At 44.6% G+C, this 19,737-nt stretch overlaps 1 long non-coding RNA gene across 1 annotated transcript in view; it reads right to left on the bottom strand.

Annotated features, from left to right (window-relative positions):
* Positions 1–1,218: 1,218 nt before the first annotated feature.
* The window catches only part of LOC134336505 (uncharacterized), a 58,203-nt gene continuing 39,684 nt past the window's right edge, over positions 1,219–19,737 (bottom strand). The window contains exon 3 of the long non-coding RNA XR_010015808.1: positions 1,219–1,692. This is a non-coding gene — a long non-coding RNA (uncharacterized LOC134336505). The remainder of the gene's footprint in view (positions 1,693–19,737) is intronic.

Here is a 19,737-nt window from a genome sequence, read left to right as displayed (position 1 = left end):
AGGAGGTGTAAGGTACTTCTTCCCTCCACTAGCCTGAAAGTCATGCTTTAACAAGGTGTAGCACCTGCTTAGCACCACGCCCTCCACCCCTCCCCGACCAGAGTCATGTGAAGCCACGGACCAGGTGGTGGATGGTCGTATGAGCAGCTGGTGCATACTGGTTATACAACCAATGATGCCAGGCAGACATCTGAAGAGTATTGACAAAGGCTGGGGTCACCCATCTTGTAAAAATACGGCCCAGAAGAAGACAATGGCAAACCACTTCTGTAGATGATCATGAGACCATGATTGCCCATGTCATATGACATGGCATATAATGATGATGATAATAATGAGCCCCCACAACTCTCTGGGGAGGGGAAGAATCCCAGAGGTGACGTGGTATTTTTGTGTACCTTGGTTTTAAATGACCATGTTCTTATCTTAAAATTATGCATCCTTGTTCATGGCTCTCCCACTAGTGAAAGTATCTTAACATTTATCCTTACATGCTTCTTTATAATCTTATACATTTCATTATAATCACCCATCACACTTCTAGACTTCCTCAAATACCGACTTTGTTTAGTCACTCTTGATAGGACAATTCTCCAATTAAAGAAATTAATCTGGTCAATTTTGTTTGGCCTGCAATTCTACTATATTATCAACTACATGCTGCTCATGACAAAAACATCAGGAGTCTCCATACTTCACTTTTTTGAGGATATTTTCCATTTAGATAATAATCTGTCATTTGATTCTTCATATCTGGAATTGGAACCTATCTGCATGAGCTGATAACATAGACCATTGATGGTAAATGCTGTGGTTGAATTGTTAAGTTATTGGACCATCCATTTAGAAGTGTGGGTAGCTGATCTAGTCACACATAGTTACACCCTACCATGACTTCTGGCAGATTTAGGTTAACGTGTGCACCACCTGCAACTTGCAATGTTTTTACTTCTTGCAATCACTAATGTAGTTTATAAATAACACTACTAACCATCACATTTTTATTTCAAACACATCCAAGATCACTTGATGTTTTCATTGATATTGCACTCCATCAATATGTCTCTCATAGCAGGTATTCCAGCAGCCTACTTAGATTAAAGAGATAACCATTTAAAATGTTATGATAACCTCCCTCAGAAAGGCTTGCAACAAGAGACTCAGGAACAATGCAACAAATGCCACCTGTCATCAGATATATTGATGGTAAGTTTCAGAACTTGGTCAGATCAGGAATTATCTTCCAGTGCTCACAAAGTTCAAAGTTCATTTATTATCAGAGTACATACATGTCACCACATACAACCCTGAGATTCTTTTTCTGTGGGCATGCTTAGCAAAACTATAGAACAGTAACAGTAAACTGTAAACATCAGGAACTGTAAACTGTAAACAAACTATGCAAATGTAGATGCAAAAAATAGCAACGAATAACAAACATGAAATAACAATGTAACAGAGCTCTTAAAAGAGTCCTTAAATGAGTGTAACTATCCCCTTTTGTTCAAGAGCTTGATGGTTGAGGCGTAGTAACTGTTCTTGAACCTGGTGATGTGAGTCCTGAGGCTCTTGTACCTTCTCCCTGATGGCAGCAGCAAGAAAAGAGCATGGCCTGGGTGGTGAGGATCTTTGATGATGGATGCTGCTTTTCTACTGCAACCTTTCATGTTCACCAACCAGAATTCCCAAAATCTGTAGTGGGAACAAAGCAAAGAATTTGGAAGTTTCTAATGAGGAAGAAGTGGGAGATAAGGAGGCCAAAGAAAATATTGCCAATGCACCCTACTCTTATAATTGCAAGCTTCTTGTATGTTTGCATGCTCCATCAATCCACCAATTTAACAACCATATGCAAAACTATTTTTTGCATCCAACTTCCTCCACCCAACTGGTATAATGAAAGACACAAATCAGCCAAATAACTTAGCTATTCTTTCAGAGGCATCCATTATCGGCATCAACTTCATTCCATTTATTGGCACATGATTATAAGCCCACCTGCTATTCAACAATCAAATAGGAAAAGCTGAGTAATGGTACAAAGGAATAACACCTGTCTGTTCAAATGGACACAGAAACCTGCCATAAACGTTCTCAAAGGGTAAACATTTATTTAATGTTTGCACATGGCACAGCTCCTGTGTACAATACCCCACCACTTTGAGCTCTTCTGGTGGCTGCGCTTACCTTGTTGGGCTTCACGGGATTAACCAAACTTGCTCTGAAATCTGTGAGATTCAATGGTTTTGAACAGTTTTCTATGTCTCCATTTTTTAAAGCATTTAAAAAAAACTACTCCAAATAGTGTTAAATTCATTGAACTACCAGTAGCTGATTAAAAGCACCCATGTAAAAAATCAAAGAAAACAAAATATTTACTTGCACTTACTCTTTTACTGAAGGTTGGTGATCCCCTTCAGATAAATTACTTTGCTAAACATGGAAGATGGAAACGAAACCGATGAAATTGCTAGCTGGGTGTAAGTTAAATTTGGCCCAGCATCTCACTGACCTGGAACAGAAGGCTACCCCTTGAATTAAATGGAGTCCTGCATTGTTTTGGTTTGTCATTTTATTTTTAAATTCAAATTTAATATATGGGTAGCTGCCCATATTGTCCATATTGTTGTTTATGAAATATCCTTGGGCTTCAGGGCAATGCAACTACTTGCAACATCAGATGATCATTTTGCCTGTAGAAATTAAACAAAATGGAACTTGCAAACACGGCATTTGAATAGTGCATGCAATAGAAAAATACCAAAAAGGAATTAAAGTAACCCAAACACGGAAACAGAAAACAAAGAACCGATACAATGAATTAGGTATCATAGCCAAGGAGAATATAAATTTGCTGAGAAACAGCATTAACATTTTTAATGTCCTGAGGAAGGGATTTACACCTGAAATATTTGACTGGTTGCTGTTTCCACAGATGCTGCCTGATGTTCTGAGGACTTCCAGAAGCATGTGTTTATTGCTTTAGATTTCCAGTAAATGCAGTTCTGGTTTTATACATAATTTTGTCAAAGAAGCATACTGTGTAGATTCAATACATATTTGATACATTTGATTTCCTGCCAAATGTAATTGAACCAGCCAAACCTGTTTCATTTTACACATGTTCCTTCTCAAATATTTGAATGAAAATCCCCTTGCTATAAATATATAGTAATTTCCCTCGGTTTCATCAGTAACTTTTATCTTCTGTCAATTCTACATAAACTTCCTTCATTAATTTATAAGGAACTGATTGTATTTATAAAATAAATTTACATTTCTGTATTAACAGCTTCAAAGTTTAAATCATTTTTACCGAAAGATAAGCTTATGTAAATCCTAATGAGCATGCCATCAACTTCAAGTCCTCTAAAGGCTCATTTAATTCCCAATGTAATTCTATCTACATGTGAAAAATTGGATAAAGGCTAATATTTCATGTCCTACCTCTTTACCTTGACACATATTCAGGCTAATCCACAAAAGATAAAATAAATCACAAATATCCCAACCCAGCTAAATCAATTAAGGAAAATTTATTGAACATGAAACTGAAAACAATGTAGCAATTTGCTCCTTCATAAAAACATCAGATGCTAATTTCATAGAAACTGAAACATCCATAATCCAGAATAAAATAGTGTTTGAAAAACTGCATGTTTCAAAATAACAAATGACCAACAGAAAGATGGAAACTATCTTCCCTGAGCCCATTACTGATGTTATATCTTCGACCTGGTACAGGAGTAGGAGTATAGCCAGAAGTTGGTTCAAAAGATTGACTGGCACTGGGAGCAGGAGCTGCCAGGATTGTGGTTGCAAAATGATGTTGGAAATAAACCATTTTAGCCTCAAGAAATTTACAAGGATCTTCTGGAAGGATGAATAATACACAGGTACCTCATCCATTCCATCAACGTGCTAGAAATGCTGCTGACAACTGATTAATTGCAGTAGAGCATAGAAAAGTACAATTTAGCCCACTGTGTTTTTCCAATCTTGATTCTAATTTATCCTAAATGTCCTCTTGTTGGGTATCTTCCATATTCATCCAATCCCCTCATATTCGTGTGTCTATCTAAAAGCTTCTGAAACTCTACCAGACTGCCTGCTTCCACTACTACCTCTTGTAACTATTCTAAGCACCAATCTTTCCTAAAAGCTCATATCCTCTAACTAGGCACCTCTACAGCACCCTCTCCATCGTCTTTCCTATAATGGGGTGACCAGAACACAACACAATACTCCTACTGTGGTCTTACTGCAGTTTTCTATAGCTGTAACATGACTTCCTTATACCTACTGGTGAAAACAAGCTTGCTATATGCCTTCTTTACCACCTTAGTGACTTCCTATGAACTATGGAACGGACCCCGTGATCCCGCTGTACCACAATGGTAGTAACTGGATATCTTTTCTTTTCATTTATCTCTCAAAATTCAAGACTTCACACTTGCCTAGATTAACTTCCATCTGCCACTTCTCTGCCCATTTAAGTAATGGATCTATATAAAACAAATAGGCAGAATCCGTGGTTTCATCTCTATATGCAGTTCAACAGCTGCTGATAAATGGTTTCATCTCGCAAATCTTTACCCGCTGACTCTTTAGCCCAAGAAATAGTGGATGCATTAGTGATAATTTTTCAAAACTCATTAGATTCTGGACTAGTTCCTGAGGATTGGAGGGTGGCTAATGTAACCCACTTTTTAAAAAAGGAGGGAGAGAGAAACCGGGGAATTATAGACCAGTTAGCCTAACGTCGGTGGTGGGGAAACTGCTGGAGTCAGTTATCAAGGATGCGATAACAGCACATTTGGAAAGCGGTGAAATGATCGGACAAAGTCAGCATGGATTTGTGAAAGGAAAATCATGTCTGACGAATCTCATAGAATTTTTTGAGGATGTAACTAGTAGAGTGGATAGGGGAGAACCAGTGGATGTGGTATATTTGGATTTTTAAAAGGCTTTTGACAAGGTCCCACACAGGAGATTAGTGTGCAAACTTAAAGCACACGGTATTGGGGGTAAGGTATTGGTGTGGGTGGAGAATTGGTTAGCAGACAGGAAGCAAAGAGTGGGAATAAACGGGACCTTTTCAGAATGGCAGGCGGTGACTAGTGGGGTACCGCAAGGCTCAGTGCTGGGACCCCAGTTGTTTACAATATATATTAATGACTTGGATGAGGGAATTAAATGCAGCATCTCCAAGTTTGCGGATGACACGAAGCTGGGCGGCAGTGTTAGCTGTGAGGAAGATGCTAAGAGGATGCAGGGTGACTTGGATAGGTTGGGTGAGTGGGCAAATTCATGGCAGATGCAATTTAATGTGGATAAATGTGAAGTTATCCACTTTGGTGGCAAAAATAGGAAAATGGATTATTATCTGAATGGTGGCCGATTAGGAAAAAGGGAGGTGCAACGAAACCTGGGTGTCATTATACACCAGTCATTGAAAGTGGGCATGCAGGTACAGCAGGCGGTGAAAAAGGCGAATGGTATGCTGGCATTTATAGCAAGAGGATTCGAGTACAGGAGCAGGGAGGTACTACTGCAGTTGTACAAGGCCTTGGTGAGACCACACCTGGAGTATTGTGTGCAGTTTTGGTCCCCTAATCTGAGGAAAGACATCCTTGCCATAGAGGGAGTACAAAGAAGGTTCACCAGATTGATTCCTGGGATGGCAGGACTTTCATATGAAGAAAGATTGGATGAACTAGGCTTGTACTCGTTGGAATTTAGAAGATTGAGGGGGGATCTGATTGAAACGTATAAAATCCTAAAGGGATTGGACAGGCTAGATGCAGGAAGATTGTTCCCGATGTTGGGGAAGTCCAGAACGAGGGGTCACAGTTTGAGGATAAAGGGGAAGCCTTTTAGGACTGAGATTAGGAAAAACTTCTTCACACAGAGAGTGGTGAATCTGTGGAATTCTCTGCCACAGGAAACAGTTGAGGCCGGTTCATTGGCTATATTTAAGAGGGAGTTAGATATGGCCCTTGTGGCTACGGGGATCAGGGGGTATGGAGGGAAGGCTGGTGCAGGGTTCTGAGTTGGATGATCAGCCATGATCATGATGAATGGCGGTGCAGGCTCGAAGGGCCGAATGGCCTACTCCTGCACCTATTTTCTATGTTTCTATGTTTCTATATCCTCTTGCAATCGACAGTCCTTTATATTGCCCACAACTATGCCAATCTTAGTGTCATCAGCAAATTTGCTAATCTACTCATGTATATTTACATCCCTATCTTTGATATGTAACACCAGCATAAGAGATCCCAGCACCAAACCTTGCAGAACAGACCTCCAGGCCCAATAAAAGTCTTCCACCCCTACTTTATATCTTCTATAAGCAAACCAGTTCCGAATCCACACTTGCAATTCACACTGGATCTCATACATCTGTCTTCTGAATCAATTTACCATGAGGGACATTATCAAATGCATGACTATGGTCCACGTATATAACGCTCGCTGCCCCACCCTAGTGAAACTCCTTTGTCGCATCCTTAAAAAACTCAGTCAAGTTTATAAGGTATGAGCTGCCCTGCACAAAGTTATACTTTCTGTCTTTAAGCAGGTTATACTTTTCCAAATGCACATACTGTAAATCCTATGCCTCAATACCCTCTCCAGTAAATTCCACAGCACTGATGTAAGGCTTGTTGGCCTATAATTACCTGGATTATCCCTGTTTCCTTCTTGAACAAAAGCACAGCATTTACTACTCTCTAGTCATCCAGGAACTTGCCTTTTGAAAGTCAGAATGCAAAGATTTTGTCAAAGTTTTCAGTAACTTTTTCACTTACTTTTTTAATACTCTAGGATATACTGTATGCCATCAAGCTATGGAGATCTATCCATATTGAGGACCCAGCACTACCTCCTCCTTAATCTCAGATGTCCCAGAACATTTGTTTGCATATCCCACTCTACATTCACTATCCTCTACGTCCTTCTTCTTGGTGAGTACCAAAACAAAATACTCACTTCATACCTCAGCCACTTGCCCTGGCTTCCTCCATTGTCCTTGAGAAGACCTATCTCTCTTCAGTTATTCTGTTTCTTAAGATATATATAAAATGCTTTCGGGTTCCCCTTGATCTTTATCACCAAGAACATTTCAATTCCCTTTTTGACCTGCTTGAGCAACCTCCTATTATCTTTTTATAGGCTGAGGGTAGCAGACACCAACAGAATCAACAAACTCATTCGTAAGGCCAGTGATCTTGTGGGGATGGAACTGGACTCTCTCACGGTGGTGTCTGAAAAGAGGATGCTGTCTAAGTTGCATGCCATCTTGGACAATGTCTCCCATCCACTACATAATGTACTGGGTGGGCACAGGAGTACATTCAGCCAGAGACTCATTCCACCGAGATGCAGCACAGAGCGTCATAGGAAGTCATTCCTGCCTGTGGCCATCAAACTTTACAACTCCTCCCTTGGAGGGTCAGACACCCTGAGCCGATAGGCTGGTCCTGGACTTATTTCATAATTTACTGGCATAATTTACATATTACTATTTAACTATTTATGGTTCTATTACTATTTATTATTTATGGTGCAACTGTAACGAAAACCAATTTCCCCCGGGATCAATAAAGTATCACTATGACTATGACTATATTCAACAAGGATGCAGTTTGAAATTAGCTTCTCAAACCTTACATCTGCTTTCTTTTTCTTTCTGATTAACTTTTAGACCTTTGTCCTTACTCCTTAATGTAAAATGCTGATCCTGGATATTTGAACAACTCCCACATGCCAGGCATAACACATATTGCACATATAATTATGATAGCAGTAAAATATACAATCATAAAGACAATAATAATATAGCCCAAGTTCCTGAGTGTTATAGCCTACAGATTGATGGTGCATGGAAAGTTGTCCTTGAGCGATGCTTTCTGCAAGAACAAGCAGCAGTTCCTCACCTTGCACTAGTGCAGCCTCAGATGAATGCAGTCCAGCTTGGCTTTCACTGAGTAAACACTGGAAGGCAGCACCTATGGATGGGCCAGGCCCCAACACAGCATGGATGCCCACAGCGTCACATTGCTTCTGGTATCTTCTCCCCTGGGCAGATACAACAGGCAACCCTGCAGCATGAGTGTGTAGCCCCCTGGCAAGCCTCAGGGATGCTCAGCTTGCTGTCGTCTAGGGAAGTAGCCCTCGGCCTCGCCAAACTGGGAAATTAAGTTTGTGTGGATGTTGTGTGATGTACCCCACCCCGCCAAATAACAGACAATACACCATATACGATTAAATGAATTACAGTTTATAGATATTACTGGAACTATATAATAATAGAGATAAATTATGAAAGGAAAATAAAAGGTGCCACACTTATCAAAGTTCAATCTCTTCGTGCACAACAGTTGGAGCTCTAGCAACGATCCTCTCTTCACCATTCGATCCCCTCTGACCATCTCGACCTGCTGCCCATGACCACCCACGGTGATCGACCAGACGCTCCACACCAGTCTGTCTCCATCTCCTCTCCTCGCCGAAGACCCTGGACCTCGGACTCCTGCTCGGGGTCCGACCCCATTAGCCAGCTCACAGCACCTTGTCTATTCTCTGTCTCTGTCCATCGTGCCTTCTGCCCAAAAACCCGCGCATCACAATAACTTACAGACACACTAGAAAGAATAACATGAACACCCATTGGTTCATTGGCTCTTATCAACAATATAACCTAAACAAGCTGCTAGCGAGAGAACTTTCTCAGCATTTAACATAACAAAGAAGCCATTTTAATTATAACATAACAAAGAAGCCATTTTAATTAGCCTACGCAGTAACATAAAAGAAGAAACCCCTTACAAGTGCTTGGTCTACGCAACAACCGAGACCACGCAGCTTCCCTGCCACCAGGCTATCCAATCACCTAGTGAACCAAACCTGCAGTATTCTAAATTAGCAAAGTCCAACAGCAATCACAAGAAACACCTCCACAAGAAAAAAGATAGCAATTTTCACCGTTGTTGGACTGCACACTGCCTCCGATGTCTTCCTCCTTGTGTTGCTGTAGCAGACAGCAACACAATACACAACAAATCCAGTTACACCACTATGGAGCAACTCACTGATGGAGTAGACCTGCAGTACCTGATGTTTTTCATATCTATTAGTGCCTTGTGATCATAAAAAAGACTTAAAGGACAAACAATTACACCTTTGCTTAGACCCAGAGAGGCTGCTGCAACCCAAGTGCTCTGCCATCTTACCATCTTGCTCTACAATTAATATTAAATAAAAACTCCGTGCATGAGCCATACAAGTTTTATATTTATCAAAGCAGAAGAGGCACTGCTCAGGGTGAAGGGTCTCTGTCTTTAATGTGGACCATTTATTACCTCCACAGATGAGTTTCGGGCAGGTGGGGCTCGTCAGTCTTGGACGGCAGCCCGCCTCAGAGAAGGAAACTCTGATTTTAAACCTCCGCTGCCTTGCAGCCATACTCACCCATGGCAAAGGCTTAGGGAGTAAACCCCAAGAAAGAAATCTGGAGCCGGGGTCCCTAAGGCAGTTTGATGTTGTTTATGATGCACTCTGGCAACCTCTGCAACAACACTGGTGCCAAACGGTAACAACATTTGTCCTTCCCTTGGACTACATCAGTGACATGGAGGGGGAGAACCCGCTGCCTGGGCAGTAGCTGGTCCATCAAATCTTCCCGCCCAGGCTTGCACCCTGGAGAGGACACGGTCCACCAGAGGTACAAATCCATGATCCCCTGGGATCGACAGCTGCCCACTGTAGATGAGTTCCTCCCAGCATTTTGTGTATGTTGCTTAGAAATCTTAAGCAAACAGGCTCAAGATGAACCATTGAGGAGCTTAATAGATCAGCTAATAGTTTAATTTAATCAGCTCTGTTAAGACCCAACTCTAGATGCTGAGTTCCAATGCCAATTAAATTCAAAGTTTGCTGCAGACTATAATGCAAAGGATAATTAGCAAAAAGCTATTCAATTCAAGAAATTTTTCAGTGTATGAAAGTACAATCAGCTGGATCTCACTTGAGCTAGTCTGTCAACAATGTTGCCATATCAAGTTTGGTCTGGTCGACCACCCACACCCAGGAATCAGAAACAGATGCCAGTGAAGTCTTGGTGATGACTTGACTCATGCAACAAACTGCTGAGGCTCCAACTTAAGGACGCCCTGGCAATCATTTACAGAAGGCAAATTTGAGAGTGAAGTTTTGCCCCTGTCGAAATCTAAATGGTAATACAAAAGTTTTTCATTGTCTTTAACTTTGAGGAATAATAAAATTGATTATAATGCTTTCAAATAATTAAAAAGAAAGAACATTATTTTCGTTCTTAGTAAGAAAAGTGTTGGAACAAAATTACTAAAAAATAAGTAATTGAAACCTAGCACTTTTCTCCTGATCTCCACATGGGAATTCCCCATTCAAGTGAATGAGGCTACAAAATCTGACTGTATTGGTAAGGGGAGCTCCCCAGGGGAATTCACCAAGAATTCATGGATAGATGCAGTGAACTTTGTTTGGACTTCGCTTGCGCAAGTAGTAAAGTAGACCCAATATTGCACGTGCTGCACAACTTTGCCTCTGCAGTTGTGCAGTAAGTTGAGAGCTCTTAACCCAGTGGTTCCTGGGCTGTTGCTTGAGCAATGGAGTAGATTGTGGTCAGATTTTCTCTCAAATAGGAGCAAGAAGGAGCATGGCCACAGGTACCATCTATATCAGGAAGCTAATGACTGATGTGGGGTCCAATCTAATGTCTAGAAGGCTGGTGACAAATGGCCAACCCCTTATCCACTCACCACCTCAACAGCAAACAGAAAGAAAGCAGAAAGCTGCCTGATTGAAGAATGAGTATTTTTTTTTGCTGGTCTTCTTATCAGTGGCCCATTGGGTCACAGTCTTAAGGAAATGCAGATGCACAACACACCTGGAATATTGTGTACAGTTTTGGTCTCCAAATTTGAGGAAGGACATTCTAGCTATTGAGGGAGTGCAGCGTAGGTTCACGAGATTAATTCTCGGGATGGCGGGATGTCATATGTTGAAAGATTGGAGCAACTGGGGTCGTATACACTGGAATTTAAAAGGATGAGAGGGGATCTGATTGAAGCATATAAGATTATTAAGGGATTGGACACGCTAGAGGCAGGAAACATGTTCCCAATGTTGGGGGAGTCCAGAACCAGAGGCCGCAGTTTAAGAATAAGGTGTAGACAATTTAGAGCGGAGTTGAGGAAAAACTTTTTCACACAGAGGGTTGTGGTTCTGTGGAATGCTCTGCCTCAGAAGGCAACGGAGGTCAATTCTCTGAATTCTTTCAAAAAAGAGTTAGATAGAGCTCTTAAAGATAGTGGAGCGAAGGGATATGGGGAGAAGGCAGGAAAAGGGTACTGATTGTGGATTATCAGCCATGATCACAGTGAATGGTGGTGCTGGCTCAAAGGGCTGAATGGCCTACTCCTGCACCTATTGTCTATTGTCTATAACCACCCATGTTGGCTATTGATTACCAGATATTCATTGTAAACTAGTGGGAGAGAAAAGATGAACTGCACTGTTCACTGACTGACATGATTTACATGCATCTATTGGCCTCATTTGGCAGGCATATACAAGACCACCACAGGAACAGCCTAAAGTAGGGGTTCCCAGACTGGGGTGCACAGACCTCTCGGTTAATGGTGAGAGTCCATGGCATAAAAATGGTTAGGGACCCTTGCTCTAAATCAACCATGCATGCACAAGCAAATGTTGACTTTCAGTAGGTATTCGCAAAATTATCATTCCTGAAAATCTCTGTGTAATATGGAAAATATGTTATGCAATGTGATACAATTGTTACTGTTTTTATTTCTTTAATTATGCATTTCACATGTAAGTATCAGAAGGGTAAAGAGAAAACTCAGAGAGTGATTGAACTTACAACATTTTTCATTCTCAATTACTGTAATGAAACCCTAATTTGATGAATTCTGTTCAGCATATTTTGATGTAATTTGTAAAACTCCAGTCGGGTTTGAAAGTGAAATAGTGAATTCTGAAGGTTTCACCTTCAGTTACGTCACAGTTTCAATTACTAAATGAAAGCTAGGTTGAATCTCCTTAAACAAATTCATAGGAAATTTAAAATTTCCTGTTATTCTGCTTTGATTCTGCATATTGCATAACCACATTTACTACAATAACCAGGCTAACTGCATTTTAATCCTTCAGTGTCCCTAATCTATCATTTATTCCCTTTCCCACCCACATTTTTCTCATCAAACCTGAGAACCCACCAACTATTCCAAACACATACTATTTTGTCAGCAGCTTCTAAGTCTGGGAGAAGGTAGCCCTGCTGTCGCTCTGCGTGGTGGTGCCACCTGATGGTGAATCTGCTTAACTTCACCCTGGTTACGTCCTGAGTACTTTCACTTGTGATTTCTATTAAAATCATCACTGACATTGAGGAAATATTTTGTTCAATTTGCTGATGAGCAGGCATTCAGGAGTGAGGTAGATTGGCTGGTTAAGTGGTGTTGCAAAAACAATCTGACAATCACCATCAGCAAAGCCAAGGAATTGATTGTAGGCTTGAGGAAGGGGAGGTTAGGAGAACACACAGAAGTCCTCGTCGAGGGGTCAGCAGGAGAAATGGTGAGCATCTTTAGACGCCTGGACAACAATGTCTCAGAGGATCTGTCCTTGGCCCAACTTTTTGACGCAATCATGAAGAAAGCACATCAGCGGCTATACTTCATCGGGAGTTTGATGAGATTTGGTATGTCTCTAAAGACTCCAGCAAATTTCTACAGGTGTTCTGTGGAGAGCATTCTGAATCATTGCACGAGTGCCTGGTATGGAGGTGCCAATGCAGAGGATAAATAATAAAGCTGCAGATAGTTGTAGGCTCATCCAGCTCCATCATGAGCACTAAACTCCCCATGGCCAAGAACATCCTTAAAAGGCAGAAGCTCAAGAAGGTGGAATCTATCACTAAGGACCCTCAATAACTAGAACACACTCTCTTTACATCACCACCATCAGGGAGGAGGTTTATGAGCCAGAAGAAGAATATCCAGCACTTTAGTAACAGCTTCTTGCTCTCCGCCATCAGATTTTTGGAACGGTCCATGGACCCCTGAACATTACTTCACTAATTTTCTCTCTTTTGGAACTATTTATTCACTTGTTTGTTTGTTTATTTATTTATTAATTATTTCATATTGTAACTGCTGAAAAAAAAACATTGGAAAGGTAGTGATAGGGAATGAAGAAATGGCAGACGAATTGAATAAGTATTTTGCACCAGTTTCTCTGTGGAAGACAATGGCAACATGCCACAAATCCAAGAGTGTCAGGGGGCTGAAGTTGCTGTTACTAAGGAGCAGGTGCTTGGGAAATGGAAAAATCTGAAGATAGATAAACCACCTGGTCCTGATGGACTGTACGCCCGAGTTCTGAAAGAGGTCACTCAAGTGGCTGTGGAAGAATTAGCAGTCATTTTTCAAGAATCTGTAGATTCTGGAATGGTTCTGGAGGACTGGAAAATTACAACAGTCAGTTCACTCTTTAAGAAGTGAGGGAGGAAGAAAAAAGGAAATTATAGGTCAGTTAGCCTGACTTCAGTGTTTGGAAACATGTTAGAATCCATTACGAAGGATGAGGTTTCGGGGTGCTTAAAGGCACAAGGTGAAATTGTCCAAAAGCAGCATGGTTTCCTTAAGGGGAAATCTTGCCTGGCAAATTGGTTGGAATTCTTTGAGGATATAATCAGCAGGATAGACAGAAGAGAGTCAGAGGTTGGCGTTCATTTGGACTTCCAGAAGGCCTTTGACAAGGTGTCACATATGAGGCTACTCAACAAGAAAGTAGTAGGATTACATTTGAAGCATCGTGGACAGTTTTGGGCCCCAATTCTAAAAGGTCTGCTGTCACTAGATAGGATCCAGAGGAAGTTTACACAAATGATCCCAGGAATGAAAGTGTTGACATATGAGAACTAATTGATGGCTTTAACCCAGGATCTCACTGGAGTTTTTAAGAATGAGGGGGAAGTTGGAATTCTCGTTGAAACCTACCAAATATTAAAAGGCCTAGACCCAGTTAACATGGTGAGGATATTTCAAATGGTGGGAGAGTCTAGGACCAGATGACACAATCTCAGAATAAAAGGACATCACCTTAGAACACAGATGAGGAGGAGTTTCCTTACTGTGGAGAATCAATGGAATTCATTGCCACAGATGGCTATGGAAGCTAAGTCACTGGGTGTAATTAAAGTGGAGGTTGATAGATTTATGATTTGTAAGGATGTCATAGGTTACAGGAAGAAGGCAGGAGAATGGGTTGAGAGAGAAAATAAATCAACCATGATCAAATTGTGCAGTAGACTTGATGAGTCGAAAGGCCTCAGTCTGTTCTTATGGTCTTACGTAACTTATGGTCATTGTACTCTTCTGGTGCCGCAAAACAACAAATTTCACCACATATATCAGTGATAATAGATAGATATATATACTTTATTAATCCCGAGGGAGATTTGGTTTCGTTACAGCTGCACCAACCAAGAATAGAGCGTAAATATAGCAATACAAAAAACCCCAACAATCAAACACCAAAATGCAAACTATGCCAGATGGAAAATAAGTCCAGGACCAATCTATTGGCTCAGGGTGTCTGACCCTCCACGGGAGGAGCTGCACGTTCGATGGCCACAGGCAGGAACGACCTTCCATGCCACCAGTGTTGTATCACGGTGGAATGTGGCCAAAGTCCAACAGTAAAAAGTTCAATATCCAGTCTGCAAACACGTTCCTCGATCGTAATATACCCTGGATTGCACCATCCGTTGTTAGCCAGATCAGTAAGCACGAAACTCCTTTATGCTTACCGCTCTCAGTGCACTTCTGGTCAGCCGGAACGGTATTACCCACCGAACTCCTCTTCTCCAAAAGTCTCTGTTGTCTCCACCCGGTCCTCTTTCCTCGGCTTTGTGATCCCCCTCTGCATCCTCTATGTGTTTTCCTCCGGATTTCAGCAGGGGATTGTCCGCCGCTCTGTTAGCTAAGCTGGCCAGGATTTGCTGGTCCGTGGAATACACAATGCGACTTTGCTTCTGTCCCACGTGTTGGGATGTAACCATTTCCAGCACTAAAGAAAACCCAAATAAAAACCTCTCTACCAGCATGTTAGAGAGGGTGCAGCTTCGATGTGTTACCGTGAGAAAAAAAAAACAAAAATAATGTAAATTAAGAAGTAAGAAGAAGAAAGTAAAAGAATAGATCGGAATGGCTGTACCAGGCTGCATGCACGACCGGCGCATGAGCACTAATAAACCTGATTCTGATTCTGCCAATTTTCCCCGTGCCAGGCATCCCTCCATGGTACCTCACAAGTAAACTGTGGTGAACTATAACTGCAAACAGTGAAAAGGCGAGCGAAGGTGAAGCAAGTTCAAGGGACGAACGATGCTGGTGTATTGCAGCATTGACACGGAGGGAGTGAGCCCTTCGGAGAGGAGAAGCCAAGGTTGAGGAGTTCCGATGGACTTGTGTGAGGTTGGGTCACTCTGGGAACTAAACCGATTTGAAGAGTTTGAGAGAGGCTTTGGGCTGGGTAGCAAAATCTGGGCCTGGAGGAAGAATCTCAGCAGTATGGTGTAGGCTCTGAGCCTTTTGCTACAATGATGCCCAAGTCCTATGTGAGGTCAAGACATTGTTTATGCAATTTAAACAACTGCCCAGATAGATTGGAAAGACAGGGTGCCGGAATTTTGCTCGCTCTCCATGATGTTCACCCTGCACTCTCCATGGCGGCTGAGTCTATGAAGACTGCCCCGGCTGCTGTACACCGTGCCCGCTAATATGATGAGCTAACACCAAGGCTTTGGGCCTATCCTTGGCTGCTTTGAGGATTGGATCTAAGGACTCAATTTGGATCGGAATGGTTGCTTGCTTTTATTGTTTGCATGGTCTGCTCTTTTATTTTCTCTTTCTCGTTCATGTCGGGTGTTGGTCCAGGGCACCATGGCAGAACATAGAGATATTTTGGGCTGGGTGGGGAAGGAAGAATGGAGAAAAGATAAATGTAGTATAATTAGGTGCTCAGACACCCTTCTCTGTCACAAAGACAGTGAGTCACTGAAGTTTGTGTTATCTGCCTGGCTCAATTTTTAAAAGGCATCTCTTCTGGGTGGAGAAGAATTTCCCAAGGGAAGAGAAAGATCCAGTGTCATGGATTACATTAGCAGTAGGCAGAGAGGTCTGTTGGTGGGTTCTGAGGAGTTCGAGGCAAAATTGAAAAGCAGAAACTCAAGACTAATAAATTCTGGTTTATTACACTGACCATGTACAAATTAACAAAGGGTAAAGAGAGAGGTCAATTTACAATAAGTACAAAGTATAGTGTGGTAGTGTAGCGATGTGCTACACACAGCGCTAGAATAACCACACGGAGTCAGTGAGTTAGAGTTGCGATGAAAGAGATTTATTCAAACTTCGCGGCCCGCTTTAAAGCCTTCCCGTTCCCGCCCTCCCTGGGCGGGACTACTGTGGGGAATGCATATTCCCAGACCCTTTCTGCGCGCGGGATTTTCCCCCTGCTGGTGAAGATGGCCTGGCGCCCTTTTTGCTGCCGGCCCTCTGCCTGCGCATGCTGTTTCGTGAGCCGGTTCGTGGGTGCCAGAAAGTGGGTCGCCACATAACCCCACCCCCCCCCAGAACCGGCGATACCTCCCCCAATGTCCACAGTCTGGATCGGCCTCTGTTTGGGAGGTCTGCCCCTGCGCCGCGGTGCCTGAGCCTGGACCAGTTGCGCCAAGTCCACATGGGCCGGTTTGAGTCGGTCCACCGTGAATACCTCCTCTCTCCCCCCAATGTCCAGCGCGAACGTGGACCCGTTGTTCCTGATCACCTTAAACGGCCCCTCATAGGGCCGCTGTAGTGGTGCCCGGTGTCCGCCCCGTCGTACAAAAAGAAACTTACAGTTCTGCAGGTCTTTGGGTACGCAGGTTGGGCTCTGTCCGTGCTGTGAAGTGGGTATGGGGGCCAGGTTACCGAGCCTCTCCCGTAGCCTGTCCAGGACTGCTGTGGGTTCTTCCTCTTGCCCCCTTGGGGCTGGTATGAACTCTCCTGGGACGACCAGGGGCGCGCCGTACACCAACTCGGCCGACGAGGTGTGTAGATCCTCTTTGGGCTCCGTGCGGATTCCGAGCAGGACCCAGGGAGCTCGTCCACCCAGTTAGGCCCCTCCAGGCGGGCCATGAGAGCCGATTTCAGGTGACGGTGGAAGCGCTCCACTAGTCCGTTCGACTGTGGGTGGTAGGCAGTTGTGTGGTGTAGCTGTGTTCCTAAAAGTCTTGCCATAGCCGACCACAGGCTGGAGGTGAACTGGGCGCCCCTGTCGGAGGTAATGTGGGCCGGTACCCCGAAGCGTGCTACCCAGGTTGCGATCAGTGCTCGGGCGCAGGATTCGGAGGTGGTGTCGCTGAGCGGGACTGCCTCTGGCCATCTGGTGAACCGGTCTATCATAGTTAGGAGGTACCGCGCTCCTCGTGACACTGGCAGGGGCCCCATGATATCCACATGGATGTGGTCGAACCTCCGGCGGGTGGGTTCGAATCGCTGCGGTGGAGCCTTGGTGTGCCGCTGCACCTTGGCCGTTTGGCACTGCATACACGTTTTGGCCCATTCACTGACCTGTTTACGAAGTCTATGCCACACGAACCTGTTGGAGACCAGCCGGACGGTTGTCCTGATGGAGGGGTGCGCTAAGTTGTGAATGGATTCGAAAACCCGCCGGCGCCAGGCTGCTGGGACAACGGGGCGGGGTTGGCCGGTAGCTACGTCACACAGTAGGGTCCTCTCACCTGGGCTTACGGGGAGGTCTTGGAGCTGCAAACCGGAGACTGCAGTCCTGTAACTGGGGATCTCAGTGTCTGCCTGCTGTGCCTCTGCCAGTGCTGCATAGTCCACCCCCTGGGACAGGGCCTGTATGGTAGGTCTGGAAAGTGCGTCTGCCACGACATTGTTCTTTCCAGAGACATGCCGGATGTCCGTTGTGTACTCGGAGATGTAGGACAGATGTCGCTGCTGGCGGGACGACCAGGGGTCGGACACCTTAGTGAACGCAAAGGTAAGCGGTTTGTGGTCAGTGAACGCGGTGAAGGGCCTACCTTCTAAGAAGTACCTGAAATGCCGGATTGCCAGGTATAGTGCCAATAGCTCCCGGTCGAAAGCACTGTATTTGAGTTCGGGTGGTCGTAGGTGTTTGCTGAAGAACGCCAGGGGTTGCCAGCGACCCTCGATGAGTTGTTCCAGCACTCCACCGACTGCTGTGTTGGATGCGTCCACCGTGAGGGCAGTAGGAACGTCCGTTCTGGGGTGCACTAGCATCGCGGCGTTTGCCAAGGCTTCTTTGGTTTTAACGAAAGCGGTTGCGGCCTCTTCATTCCAGGTAATGTCCTTGCCCTTACCCGACATTAGAGTGAACAAGGGGCGCATGGTTCGGGCTGCTGAGGGGAGGAAACGGTGGTAGAAATTCACCATACCCACGAATTCCTGCAAGCCTTTGATTGTGTTGGGTCGGGGGAAGAGGCGGACCGCGTCTACCTTGGTGGGCAGCGGGGTTGCCCCGTCTTTAGTAATCCTGTGGCCCAGGAAGTCGATGGTGTCGAGTCCGAACTGGCATTTGGCTGGATTGATTGTAAGGCCGAATTCACTCAGGCGGGACAGATGCTCCTGCTGACTACTGCTGGCTATGAGGATGTCGTCCAAATAGATGAATGCAAAGTCCAGGTCGCGTCCCACCGCGTCCATTAGCCGCTGGAAAGTCTGTGCGGCATTCTTTAGACCAAACGGCATTCGGAGGAATTCGAAAAGTCCGAACGGGGTGATAAGTGCTGTTTTGGGGATGTTGTCCGGATGTATAGGGATTTGATGGTATCCCCGGACGAGGTCTACCTTGAAAAAGATCCTTGCGCCGTGTAGGTTTGCTGCGAAGTCTTGAATGTGCGGCACAGGGTAGCGGTCTGGCGTTGTAGCCTCGTTCAGTCTGCGGTAGTCACCGCATGGTCTCCAGCCCCCCGTTGCTTTGGGCACCATGTGAAGGGGGGAGGCCCATGGGCTGTCGGACCGTCGTATGATCCCTAATTCCTCCATCTTCTTGAACTCCTCCTTCGCCAGTCGGAGCTTGTCCGGGGGAAGCCTTCGAGCACGGGCGTGGAGGGGTGGTCCCTGGGTCGGGATGTGGTGCTGTACTCCATGTCTGGGCATGGCTGCCGTGAACTGCGGTGTCAGTACTGATGGGAAATCCGCCAGGACCCTGGTGAATTCATCGTCGGACAGCGTGATGGAGTCCAGGTGTGGGGCTGGCAACTGTGCTTCATCCAGGGAGAACGTTTGAAAAGTCTTGGCGTGGACTAATCGCTTCCCTTGCTAGTCGACCAGCAGGCTGTGGGCTCGTAGAAAATCTGCCCCCAGCAGTGGTTGGGCCACGGCGGCCAGTGTGAAGTCCCACGTGAACCGGCTGGAGCTGAACTGTAGCCGCACCGTGCGGGTGCCATAGGTTCGTATTGTGCTGCCATTAGCGGCCCTCAGGGTGGGTCCCGGTTCTCTGTTGCGGGTGCCGTAACTCGTTGGAGGTAAGACGCTGATCTCCGCTCCGGTGTCGACCAAAAAGCGGCGTCCCGACTGCTTGTCCCAGACGTACAGGAGGCTGTCCTGATGGCCAGCCGCCGTAGCCATCAGCGGC

This window comes from Mobula hypostoma, chromosome 22 (genome assembly GCF_963921235.1).
Source record: "Mobula hypostoma chromosome 22, sMobHyp1.1, whole genome shotgun sequence".
In the NCBI taxonomy this organism is placed as follows: Eukaryota; Metazoa; Chordata; class Chondrichthyes; order Myliobatiformes; family Myliobatidae; genus Mobula; species Mobula hypostoma.
This window is presented reverse-complemented; position numbering and strand designations above follow the sequence as displayed.